This window comes from Onychostoma macrolepis, chromosome 07, assembly GCF_012432095.1.
Source record: "Onychostoma macrolepis isolate SWU-2019 chromosome 07, ASM1243209v1, whole genome shotgun sequence".
NCBI lineage: Eukaryota > Metazoa > Chordata > Actinopteri > Cypriniformes > Cyprinidae > Onychostoma > Onychostoma macrolepis.
In genome coordinates, this window is record NC_081161.1 from 172287 (window position 1) to 184681 (window position 12395).

Genomic DNA, 12395 nt, shown 5'->3' on the forward strand with positions numbered 1-12395 from the left:
GAACAATGAATGCAAATAAATTCAATCTTAAGCAAACTTACTCTTCCCATACTAGAAGAAGAATAGAGCACATACACAAACTGTCAGTGTGTCTTGTTTTCAGTCACAGATAAAGACATAATTCCCACAAATCAACACTGACTGTAAAATCATGAAAGTAAACAAGATTGAGTCTAGAGATAGAAGTCTGAGCCACAGCGACTTGAGTTTAAGTCCTTCTCTGATCGCACCGAATGCTTCATGTCTCTCCCTAACTGTCCTCAAATAAAGGCAAAGGAGCCACAAATAGATCTAAACAAAAAGAAATCTAGTGTAGTTCAGAGAATCTGTGAATTTGTTTCATGTTTTAGCTACTTGGGTTTGCGCTTGTGGTCTAATGTAGTTATTAATTCAAGAGAGCCAAACTCAAATTCATCACATCTGGCATGTAAGGAACCAAGCACTGAAAACGACACATAAATATATAAAAATACACTGAACAAAATTATAAACGCAACAATTTTGTTTTTGCCCCCATTTTTCATATGCTGAACACAAAGATCTAAGACTTTTTCTATGTACACAAAAGGCCTATTTGTCTCAAATATTGTTTACAAATCTGTCTAAATCTGTGTTAGTGAGCACTTCTCCTTTGCCGAGATACTCCATCCACCTCACAGGTGTGGCATATCAAGATGCTGATTAGACAGCATGATTATTGCACAGGTGTGTCTTAGGCTGGCCACAATAAAAAGTCACAGGCCAATATTTCATTCACAATATAACAGAGAACATAACAAATGTTTAAACTGAGAAATTTTACACTTTTATCCACTAAGTGAGTTCATTTCAAATTTGATGCCTGCTACAGGTCTCAAAAAAGTTGGCACGGGGGCAACAAAGGGCTGAAAAAGCAAGACATTTTGAAAAGATTCAGCTGGGAGAACATCTAGCAACTAATTAAGTTAATTGACATCAGGTCTGTAACATGATTAGCTATAAAAGCGATGTCTTAGAGAGGCAGAGTCTCTCAGAAGTAAAGATGGGCAGAGGCTCTCCAATCTGTGAAAGAGTGCGTAAAAAGATTGTGGAATACTTTAAAAACTATGTTCCTCAACATCAAATTCCAAAGGATTTGCAAATCTCATCATCTACAGTGCATAACATCATCAAAAGATTCAGAGAAACTGGAGAAATCTCAGTGCGTAAGGGATCAAGGCCGAGGACCTTTGTTGGATGCCCATGGTCTTCGTGGTCCCAACTAAAGCTCTATCATGCAAAAAGGAAGCCATATGTGAACGTGGTCCAGAAGCGCCGTCATGTCCTGTGGGCCAAGGCTCATTTAAAATGGACTGTTTCAAAGTGGAAAAGTTCTTTATGTTCAGACGAGTCCAAATTTGACATTCTTGTTGGAAATCACGGATACTGTGTCCTCCGGGCTAAAGAGGAGGGAGACCTTCCAGCGTGTTATCAGCGTTCAGTTCAAAAGCCAGCATCTCTGATGGTATGGGGGTGTATAAGTGCATACGGTATGGGCAACTTACATGTTTTGGAAGGCACTATGAATGCTGAAAGGTATATAAAGGTTTTAGAGCAACATATGCTCCCCTCCAGATGACGTGTATTTCAGCCTACCTGCAGTCCAGATCTTTCACCTATAGAGAAGATTTGGTGCAGCATTAAAAACAAAAAATATGTCAAAGATGACCACGAACTCTTCAACAGCTGGAAAACTATATCAGGAAAGAATGGGACCAAATTCCAACATCAAAACTCCAGAAACTCATAACCTCGATGCCCAGACGTCTTCAAACTGTTTTGAAAAGAAGAGGAGATGCTACACCATGGCAAACATGCCTCCGTCCCAACTATTTTGAGACCTGTAGCAGCCATCAAATTTGAAATGAGCTCATTTTGTGCATACGATTGTAAAATTTCTCAGTTTAAACATTTGTTATGTTCTCTATGTTCTATTGTGAATAAAATATTGGCTCATGTGATTTTAAATTCTTTTAGTTTTCATTTTATTCAAATTTAAAAAAATGTCCCAACATTTCTGGAATGCGGGTTGTATATATAAATGCACGCACATACAGTATATATTTTGAAAATATTTATATGTATATACATTTATATATTTATATTACTTTATTTTATATTATATATAAATATATTTAATATATAAACATAGTATATTTTTCTTAAATATATACATGCATGTGTTGTATTTATATATACATAATAAATATACACAGTACACACACATATATTATGCAAACAAAAACTTTATATATATTTATATTTGTAGATGACTTTTGAGGAAGTTTAGCAGCTGTTGACTGATGTAACATATTTGGTGATAAACTGTGAAAATCCTCTTACAGAGCTCATCTAAAGCCCCTTGAGAAGTGCAGGAGGAAGGTGATTACATGGTAAATCACGGTAAATCCACACTTCCACATTTAAATGACCTGTTATTGTTTTACTGTGCCTCCTGCGGAGAGATTAAGATGTAACTCAAACAGCACAGAACAGCATTATGAAGTGAGATCGGGGTAAGTTGCAGTGTGACTCACACAGCTTTACCTCATCACAGCTTTATTGTCAGTGTTTTTAGCATCTTTGACTCTTTGAAGTTTTAAAAAAGCAAGCTTTGAAGTCTTTGTGCTCCCCGCTTTGTTATTGTCAAGGTTAAAGAAAACAGGTTGTGATTTGAATCAAAGCAACATAAGGGCCTTTTTATTAACAATATTAAACAAACTCTGTAGTCATTGAAGTTGCGGTGAGCCTAGATGTGTAAAATACACATGCAAGTAGTGGCACTGGCAAAAGTCAAAGAAAAAAAGCAGTTTTTCGCAGATATAGGTTTTGGCGTATGACAGATTGTTAAACAGATTTTTCTGGAAAATCCCTGTTCCTCTGAAATAAAGCATCATGTGCAGCAGGACCAGCGTTTACAACAGCAGCCGGAACACCGATGGAGCAGAGATGACAAACACCTGCAAACCAGGCCTGGGAAATAATGCTAAATTTCTGTAGATATGAAGTGTGATCTTTATTAAGAAAGACTTGGGAACATGATTACCTTATCTGGTAATCAAACAGTGAATAAGATAAGAAGAAGAGTAACAACAGAAGGTGTTGTTGTTTGAAAGGAGGTTAACGTTTCGTTTGACTTCTGAGTATATAATTTCTGCACTTACATTCTTGTCTCTTTCTCTTCAGAGATCAGCGGTGTGAAGTCTGTCATATGAAGAGCTGAAAGCACAGCGTGAAAAACACAACGCGTCGTTACCGAGAGATCTGTCATTCGGTCATGAAAGAGTCTTATGGCAGAAGAAATTTCACCAGTAAAGGTAAGCAGAGTTGAGGTGATGCAGATTCATTTAAACTAACCCTAAATTCAAAATATTCGCAAAATATTCAAAGTATTAAACATCACAAAGCAAAATAGCAACATCTTAAAAAAACAAAAAAAACCACTCTGAACGCTTTACCAACTATAGATCAAAACTCTAGAAATCACTAGCATGCTGTCCACTGGATTTTCACACATAGTTTTTCCACATAGTCTTCAGAGCATGAAAAACGTCCCTGTATTTTTATTTTTTTAACAATGATAGTAAACTGTGATTCTCACGGAGGTGGGACCAAGTCATTGTTTTGAAAGTCACAAGTAAGTCGAGTCAAGTCCCGAGTCAAAATAGACAAGTCCAAGTCGAGTTGCAAGTCCTCAACTTTTGGCTTCAAGTCTTAAACAAGTCATTAGTGCTCTTTGCCCAAATTAGTGTCTCGGTATTAATTACCATATCAAATGTATAGTAATTTATATCAGGATGTCGGGTAGAATATGTTTTACATAGTTTAATTTCATGTGAGATGGGTGCCATTAGTAAAACTAGTTAAGTTCAATTTAGGGATTGTGCCAAAATAGGACAAGCAGTGAAAAAATCTATTTTATCACAGAGTAGCAACAACAACAGAATTTCATAGAAATAACAGCTGCAATACTTTGCATTTGTGCATAAGAAGAATATATGCTTCTAGGTGTTATATCTAAACCAATGAGCCATTATTTGGAACCTCAATGAAACAGATTTAAAAACGAGAGCGGAAACGCAGAAAGAACTGTTTCAAAAGAACTATAAGAAAAACTGCTACCATACTTTACAAGTGAGAGGAAACATGCAATATGGGTACAGACAAACTCATGAAGACAGTCATTCAAAAATGATGTGCTACCATTCTTTATAACTAATAGTAACAAAGACAAAATGTTGCACGTTAAATGTTAAGTTTATAATATGCATTGTTGATCGCTAAATTTAGGGACTATGTGCGCTATACAGACTGATATACAACACATGATTTCAGTTATTTATCCCCAAAGAAATAAAAGTGAAATGAGTGCCTGGTGAAGAGGGAGAACAATTGACTATATTTTATAGTTATATACAGGCTACAATTCACAAATCATTTTTTGAAAGAAACACTTCTTCAAATTATATTTTAAATGATCATTAGGCCAATTGCGCTTTTCACGAGTGAAGATATAGCTACTAGACGAATCATGTCATTTTTTTTTTTTTTCTGTTCTTTTGTCGTAAGTTATGCTATACTCCATTAAGTTATACTAGCATATACTGTATATCAAGCGCTCCCTGAATGGCTTACTTCCAGTCAAGTGCAAGCACGCTGCACCCGTCTAGAGTGATAACGACCCTGATCTGATCATTAAGTCTTTCCGAGTCATAGGGATCAAGTCCAAGTCAAGTCTCGAGTCATTGCTGTCACAGTCTAAGTCGAGTCTCAAGTCTTCTTTAATTATGTAGAGTCGAGTCGCAAGTCATCAAGTTTGGGACTCAAGTCCACACCCCTGGATTCACATGGCCCCTGTGATGTGGCAGAAACACAGTGATGCTGTGATTAATCTCTATGTTTCAAACAGAAAGTGGGGCTGGTAACTTCATGTCACACTTTTGAGTGTTTATGTTCTCACAGGCAAGTTGAAGCCGAACACACGTTCACCAGAGCCGCTTAATCCTGATGATTAAAGGAAACAAAAGCTGCAGCGGCAGGAATCTGCTCCAAATGGAGTGTAAGACGTTAACAATACAAGACGTTAACAGCAGCAGATCCAGCAAACGTTCATCAGCTGGGAATCAGGACACTTCAGAAGAGCTGTAATCTCCTCTTCATCACTTTCGTCTGTTCCTCGTTTGTTTCTCCCTGGTTTTTCTCAGCAGTGAGTTTGTACTCTGTCATTATCTCATGACCTTTGGCCCCTCGCTGACCCCGCCGTGACCTGAGTCAAAGTGTTTATAAGAATCTTATAAAGCTCCAAAATACTGTTGTGACTCTTTCACATTCAGACATCTGATATTTCCTGACTGAATCAGACTCATGTTACAGTGAGACTCACAAACACAAACCTGACAGCCGTCCACATCCGCAACTCTCTCGTCTGGAGTTTTACCTCTAAATGCAGCTGAAAGAAAAAGATATTTAACACCCTGTAATTCTGTCCTGAGGACACACACACATACACACACACACACACACACACACACACACACACACACAGACACACACACTCACACTCACACACTCTCACACTCACTTAAGTTCAGGTTAATTTCACCTTCAACAAAACAAAAGGAACAAACAAACAATAAATAATTAAATAAATAAATGTATTTATTTTTATTAACTCCTGAGCTGTACTTACTGGGACACTGTTACTTTTGTGCAGGTGATTATTCACCCATCCATCCATTCTCTAGGCTACTTGTCCTCTGTAGGGTCACAGGATGCTGGAGCCGAAAAAGATTAATGCAGAGTAATGCAGATGTAGCATAAACATGATTTGCATGACTGTGTAGGTTCAAACAGCATCTCATGCAAAAATAGGAGTTTAACAAAACAAAGAGCATTTAGCAAACTGCTGAAAGTTTTGTCAGGATTTAGTTTAGATCTTTAGTTTGGTCTAGTTCCTGACGTGTTATCATTTGTTACGATGGCTATCTATTGTGTCCACCCGTTCCTCATTGATTCACTCACTCAGTCATGTGTGTATATATAATAATAGTTTTGTTTAAATTGTATACCCTCTGTTACATAACTATATCAATGACTTAGCCCTGGTTTTGTTCAGTCTTATTTATAATAGTAGTTTGCATTGTACTAAACCTGTTACATGTGATCTCCTTCAAGTTGCTTAGCTAATAGAGGCTGTTTATTCTTTGAATCTCTCTTGTCTCCTTTGTGCATGCAATGACATGTGACAACCGTGTGATTTTATTTATATTTTCAAGGGTGTTGTTTCTGGGCAAACTTTTTCAGAATTTGTTGCATATTTGCTGCTTCTCAAATTAGAGCTGAAAATGGCTTCAAACATCTTCAAACATCTGTCTATTCAGTTATTTCCTCATTCACTGCCACATAGTTTTTCTTCCTTTCATGCTGAGAGGAGAGACAGATATAAAACCATCCCTCATGTTGAGGTGTCTGGTATCGCAACAAATCAGCATATCACTGATGTTTTAGATTTGTCCCCGGACAGTTTTTCATTTGAAACTTTGAAGACACTGGTGCAGCATCTAAAGACAAGCACAAAAATGCTGTACACACACACACACACACACACACACACACACACACACACACACACACACAATGCATATGCTGTATACTTGAGATGAGCTTCTGTGGTAGGAAGTTAAGGCATCTAAATGTATTGATTGTGGCTGAGACAAAAGGACTGGTTCTGCCTTTGAAAGAGGCAGCTTGATTTTCAAAGTAAATTTCTGAAGTGTTCATCCAGGAGGAAATACTCGTCAAACATACAGAGGTGCAAATTTATTCCTATGGGTTGAGAATGATAATGCAGTATCATCTGCATTATAATGATAGAAAAAGCAATGAGAATTGCTATTTTTTCTAAAAGCGGGCCCAGTACTGAGCCCTGTGGAACTCAGTGAGTGGTTTGTGTTGAACAGGTGGATTCTCTCCATGATATCTGGTAGGTTTAGTTATGCAAAGTGGATGTAAACACAGACCTAGTAATGACCAGTTCACTGAAGCTAGAGAAGATTATTTTATGGTTAAACATGTGTAAGGGCTCTGTGAGAATCCAGACAGTTGATATAATGCCTGTTCTGGTGACTAAAACATACAACAGTTTAAACAAACAAAATGTTGCAGAATGTTATGAAGTTGCTTTAATTTCAGAAAGGGATGCATATGTGACTCTTTCTTTAGCTGTTGTACATGTCTTCAGAAATGTAAATAAAATTAAATGTACCAGTATGAAAGAATATTGGTATTTACTGCATTCTCTAAGATTTCTTTGTCAGTCGTCTGTTACCCACATACAGTCCATTAGAGCTCAGAACAGATGTGTTTCTTCAACTCATAGTGTGACGGCAGCGATCTTTCAGGAAAACACAGGAATTAACCCAGCTGTTTACATTACCTGAAAGAAAAACACGTTTCGCATGAGCGCGCTGATACGAGCAACCTCTCAGACAGTTAGACTCCTGCGGCTGTCTCACAGTCACCTGAGTGTGGCGAGATCATTAACAAAACAACATGTATCCAGTTTGACAGGCCATAGACACCCTGCGATGATTCAGGATCTAAGGCATTTGTTGGCCTTTGACAGGGAAGTTCTCAAACGCTGGCTGACAAGGTGATAAAACTCATATGTGTTAAAGTGGAGAGTGACTACAACACAAATTCTATTTAACGTGAATGAAAGAGGTGCATTTGACATGTGACAACATGCAACTGTGTGCGTTTTGAATGAGCCTGTTAACAGGAATGTTTGGTGGTGGTTTTCTGGCTGCAATTGTCTTATGGTTGCTGCCTGTCTCTCAGTGTAGCTGCTTGGAAAAGAAACTATATCTTTAATCTTGATTTGACCCTTAGAATCAGGACAAACAAAAACTCTTGACTGTATCTGAGCTGTTTTTTGCTAGTGTGTTTCATCTAATCCTTCTGCCAGCACTGTGATACTTCTACCGATAACTGAAGCTCACTGGCAGGCTCTTTATCCCAGCCTTTATTGTTTGTGTGATAGAAACACAGTTCTTTCTCATAACATCCAACAAGGGCCACAGAGATTAACTTCACTGACATGTCTCTTTTGGTCTGTCTTATCTGATAGTATTGCTGATTGTCTCTCTCTATCTTTGTTTTAATTCCTTCATATAGTCATGTGTAAATATCTGGCAGGAACAGTTACAGGTTTCTCGTAAAAAAGGTTTTGTGTAATCTTGAAATCTAGAAGAAAAAAATGTATATCCCAGTTGTGAAATACCAAATTATATGAAACTTTACATTTTGACATTTCCTTGCCTCTGAATCCTCTGTTATAGGCTATATACATATTTTTCCTTATTCATTGTCTTACTCAACATGCATCAAATTAATATGAGTTAATAGTATTTTCAGTTACTGAATAAAGTAGTAAATGCCACATAGAGGGCATTCATGAGCACCCTTTTAAAAGCTAAAATGATGAATGAGGCTTAATGGACACATGCACGCAACGGCATTGTAAGTCCACAAGACTGCAAGTGCACATGAAATGTGGCATTTGGGACAGGGCCCATAGATCTGGGGGGCCGATGTCCTGCAGTGTTTGGCTCCAACACACCTGCCTGGAAGCTTCTAATCGAGATCAGTTTGTGGTTGTGTTTTATGTAATTAGGTTTCCACAGACAGATGTGTTTAAAATAGAAGTCAGTGGTTTGCTGTACATGTCTGGACATCAAAGTCTTCAAACCTCAGGACGATAAAGCAGCAGTTGTCATAATGTTGAAGCACTGCTGTGGAAAACAGGAGCAAATAATGGCAGGGAGACTGACTCTTGGTTTAACTCAGTTTTGTCATTCAACCTTAAGGATTTAAGTGATTTATCTGGTGTCTTATTTAGAAATTAAACTAGTTGTAATTATATGTAAAGACAGTCATCAAATCTTTGCTGTTAACTACACATGGCTCTCGTGGCTCTGTTCTGAATTCTGGCGGCAATCGTAGCATCCTGTAAAAGCTGCAAACAGTCAGCGACCCCTGCACTGACCCCCGTCGCAGCCGCAGGCAGAAATCCATTAGTATCTGCGTCTGAGCAGCTGTTTAACACGGCACCTGACCCTCGACTCATTCTCCGTCACGGACTCTTAGCGTGAGCTGAAGAACATGCTTGTAGGTCTGAGCGTGTCTCTGGTGCTACACAGATCATCCTGCTAGTTTAAAAACAAATCAATAGTGCAAAATCAAATAAAGAACAACAATAGTACAAAGTGTAGAAATTAATGAAGCAGTGAACAAACACAGATCATTCTCTGAATTTAGGTGAATATATTCAGTCAATATTCATTTCAATATTCACAGTGTGAACTGCATTTATATGGGAGAAGATTCCAGAGTTCCACACTGTAAACTAAACAGGTATACAAATTTATTTGTTTGTATCAGATCAAATTGTTAATCGTAGTTTATCTTTTTGATGATATCAAAACATGATCAATAACTCTTGAAACGTTTGCACACATGTTGGAATCTGCGGCCATCAGAGCTTTTTCAGAGTTTTGCATGGGGGGGATTGACACATGTTTGGTGTCAATTTCATCCGATTGACACCAAACATGATCTCAAGACACATGATGCACAATTGTGAAGGGGTTTTTGATATCTCGGAACGGTTTGCCCGTGGTGAGGCAACACATTTATGGCGAAAAATGAGAAACAAGAATTGTGTAATAATTGCTGCACACATTAGCTGATTTTGATCAAACTTCAGCAGTTTGTTCATTTTATGATGCTGATCACATAAATGTGACTAATAGGAGTCAAAGTTATAGCTCCACCAACTTGCAGCAGGAAGTGTGTCATTTTTAAAATGCTGTGAAATCAGCCTCTTATTTTTACTCGATTTGCTTCAAACTTCATCAGAATAATGTCAAAACTCGGTAGATGTAAAACTGTGAAGGGATTACTGATATCTATATAAGTAATACTAAAATATATCAATACTAAGGTTGTCCGCAAGATAGAGTCATAGGATAGTCAAGAAATATTTTAAGCCTGATCCTGTACTACACAGTTCACAGTACATTAATGTTAACAGATGAAACTCTAAATGTTAATTAGTACATTTTTAACTTTATATTAACTAACATTATTAAATGTTGTATAATTATTGTTCATATTAACTAATATCAAGTGAAACCTTATTGTAAAGTGTTACCCGCTGTTTGCAGCTACAGTGGGGCAAAAAAAGTATTTAGTCAGCCACCAATTGTGCAAGTTCTCCCACTTAAAAAGATGAGAGAGGCCTGTAATTTTCATCATAGGTATACCTCAACTATGAGAGACAAAATGAGAATCTCAAGATCTCACCCCGTGGGGTCAAAATGATCACAAGTGAATGTAGTGAATCTAGTGAATGACCTGCAGAGAGCTGGGACCAAAGTAACAAAGGCTACCATCAGTAACACACTGTGCTGCCAGGGACTCAAATCCTGCAGCGCCAGACGTGTCCCCTGCTTAAGCCAGTAAGTTAAGTTAAGTCGTGATACTCGAAATTGTGCTCTGCATTTAACCCATCCAAGTGCACACACAGCAGTGAGTAGTGAACAAATGCACACACACAGTGAACACACACCCAGAGCAGTGGGCAGCCATTGCTCCAGCACCCGGGGAGCAATTAGGGGTTCGGTGCCTTGCTCAAGGGCACCTTAGTCATGATATCGAAGGTGGAGAGAGTGCTGTTCATTCACAATCCCCACCTTCAATTCCTGCCGGTGCGAGAATCGAACCAGCAACCTTCAGGTTATAAGGTTGCTGGTAAGCCCGACTCCCTAACCATTAGGCCACGACTACCCCAGCACATGTCCGGCCCGTCTGAAGTTTGCTAGAGAGCATTTGAATGATCCAGAAGAGGATTGGGAGAATGTCATATGGTCAGACGAAACCAAAATATAACTTTTTGGTAAAAGCCCAAAGAATGCTGAGTTGCATCCAAAGAACAGCATACCTACTGTGAAGCATGGGGGTGGAAACATCATGCTTTGGGGCTGTTTTTCTGCAAAGGGACCAGGACGACTGATCCATGTAAACGAAAGAATGAATGGTGCCATGTATCGTGAGATTTTGAGTGAAAACCTCCTTCCATCAGCAAGGGCATTGAAGATGAAACGTGGCTGGGTCTTTCAGCGTGACAATGATCCCAAACACACCGCCCGGGCAACGAAGGAGTGGCTTCGTAAGAAGCATTTCAAGGTCCTGGAGTGGCCGAGCCAGTCTCCAGATCTCAACCCGCTGTTGCCCAGCGACAGCCCCAAAACATTACTGCTCTAGAGGAGATCTGCATGGAGGAATGGGCCAAAATACCAGCAACAGTGTGTGAAGACTTACAGAAAACGTTTGACCTCTGTCATTGCCAACAAAGGGTATATAACAAAGTATTGAGATTAAATTTTGTTATTGACCAAATACTTATTTTCCACCATAATTTGCAAATAAATTCTTTAAAAATCCTACAATGTGATTTTCTGGATTTGTTTTTCTCATTTTGTCTCTCATAGTTGAGGTATACCTATGATGACAATTACAGGCCTCTCTCATCTTTTTAAGTGGGAGAACTTGCACAATTGGTGGCTGACTAAATACTTTTTTGCCCCACTTTATATTTATCAGTGTCATTATCACTTCTTTTTGCTAGTATTTTGTAAAAATCGCTTTAATTACCAAAGTCAGTCTCTCGATGAAAACAGCAGCACACACATCAGTATTTTTCAGTGGATATGGAGTATTCTGGGATGTTTTGTGGTGTAAGTTGGTTTGCGTCTTTCTAAAACATTCATTTTGTTTGATCAAATGACACAAATCATGTTTGATTATATCAAGATTTCAACAGATGGTTAAAATATGAAAAAAAAAAAAGAACTTGACATCCTCATGTAAGTGAAATGTCAGTCGCTCACTCTGACTAACTTTAGTGTAAATATCAAGATATACTTAATAAAGTTCAAATCTCTGAGTTTGATCAGGGCTGATTAATGATGATAAACCCTTTTACAGTTAGCACTGTAGATAGCGTTGTCCATTTTTGTGTTGTGATGTTTTCTTCTTTCTGAGCGTTTGGTCTTTCTCACTTCTCATCCGGTGGTCTTGAGGACAGATACGGATCCATCAGGGACCCTCACGCGTCTCCTGCCTCAGTGAGAATGAAAGACAGCGAGGGCGTCTGTCCGTGACTAAGTGAACATTTCTAAAAGCTTCTGGTCAAGAGCAGCTCATGGTCAACATGATGTTTAAAGAGTCTCAAGAAGACCAACAAAATCACTTCCAAATGACTCCATAGAGTTTCCAGTTAGAGAGATGTCATGTTTTCTAGAAGTGTATTCAAA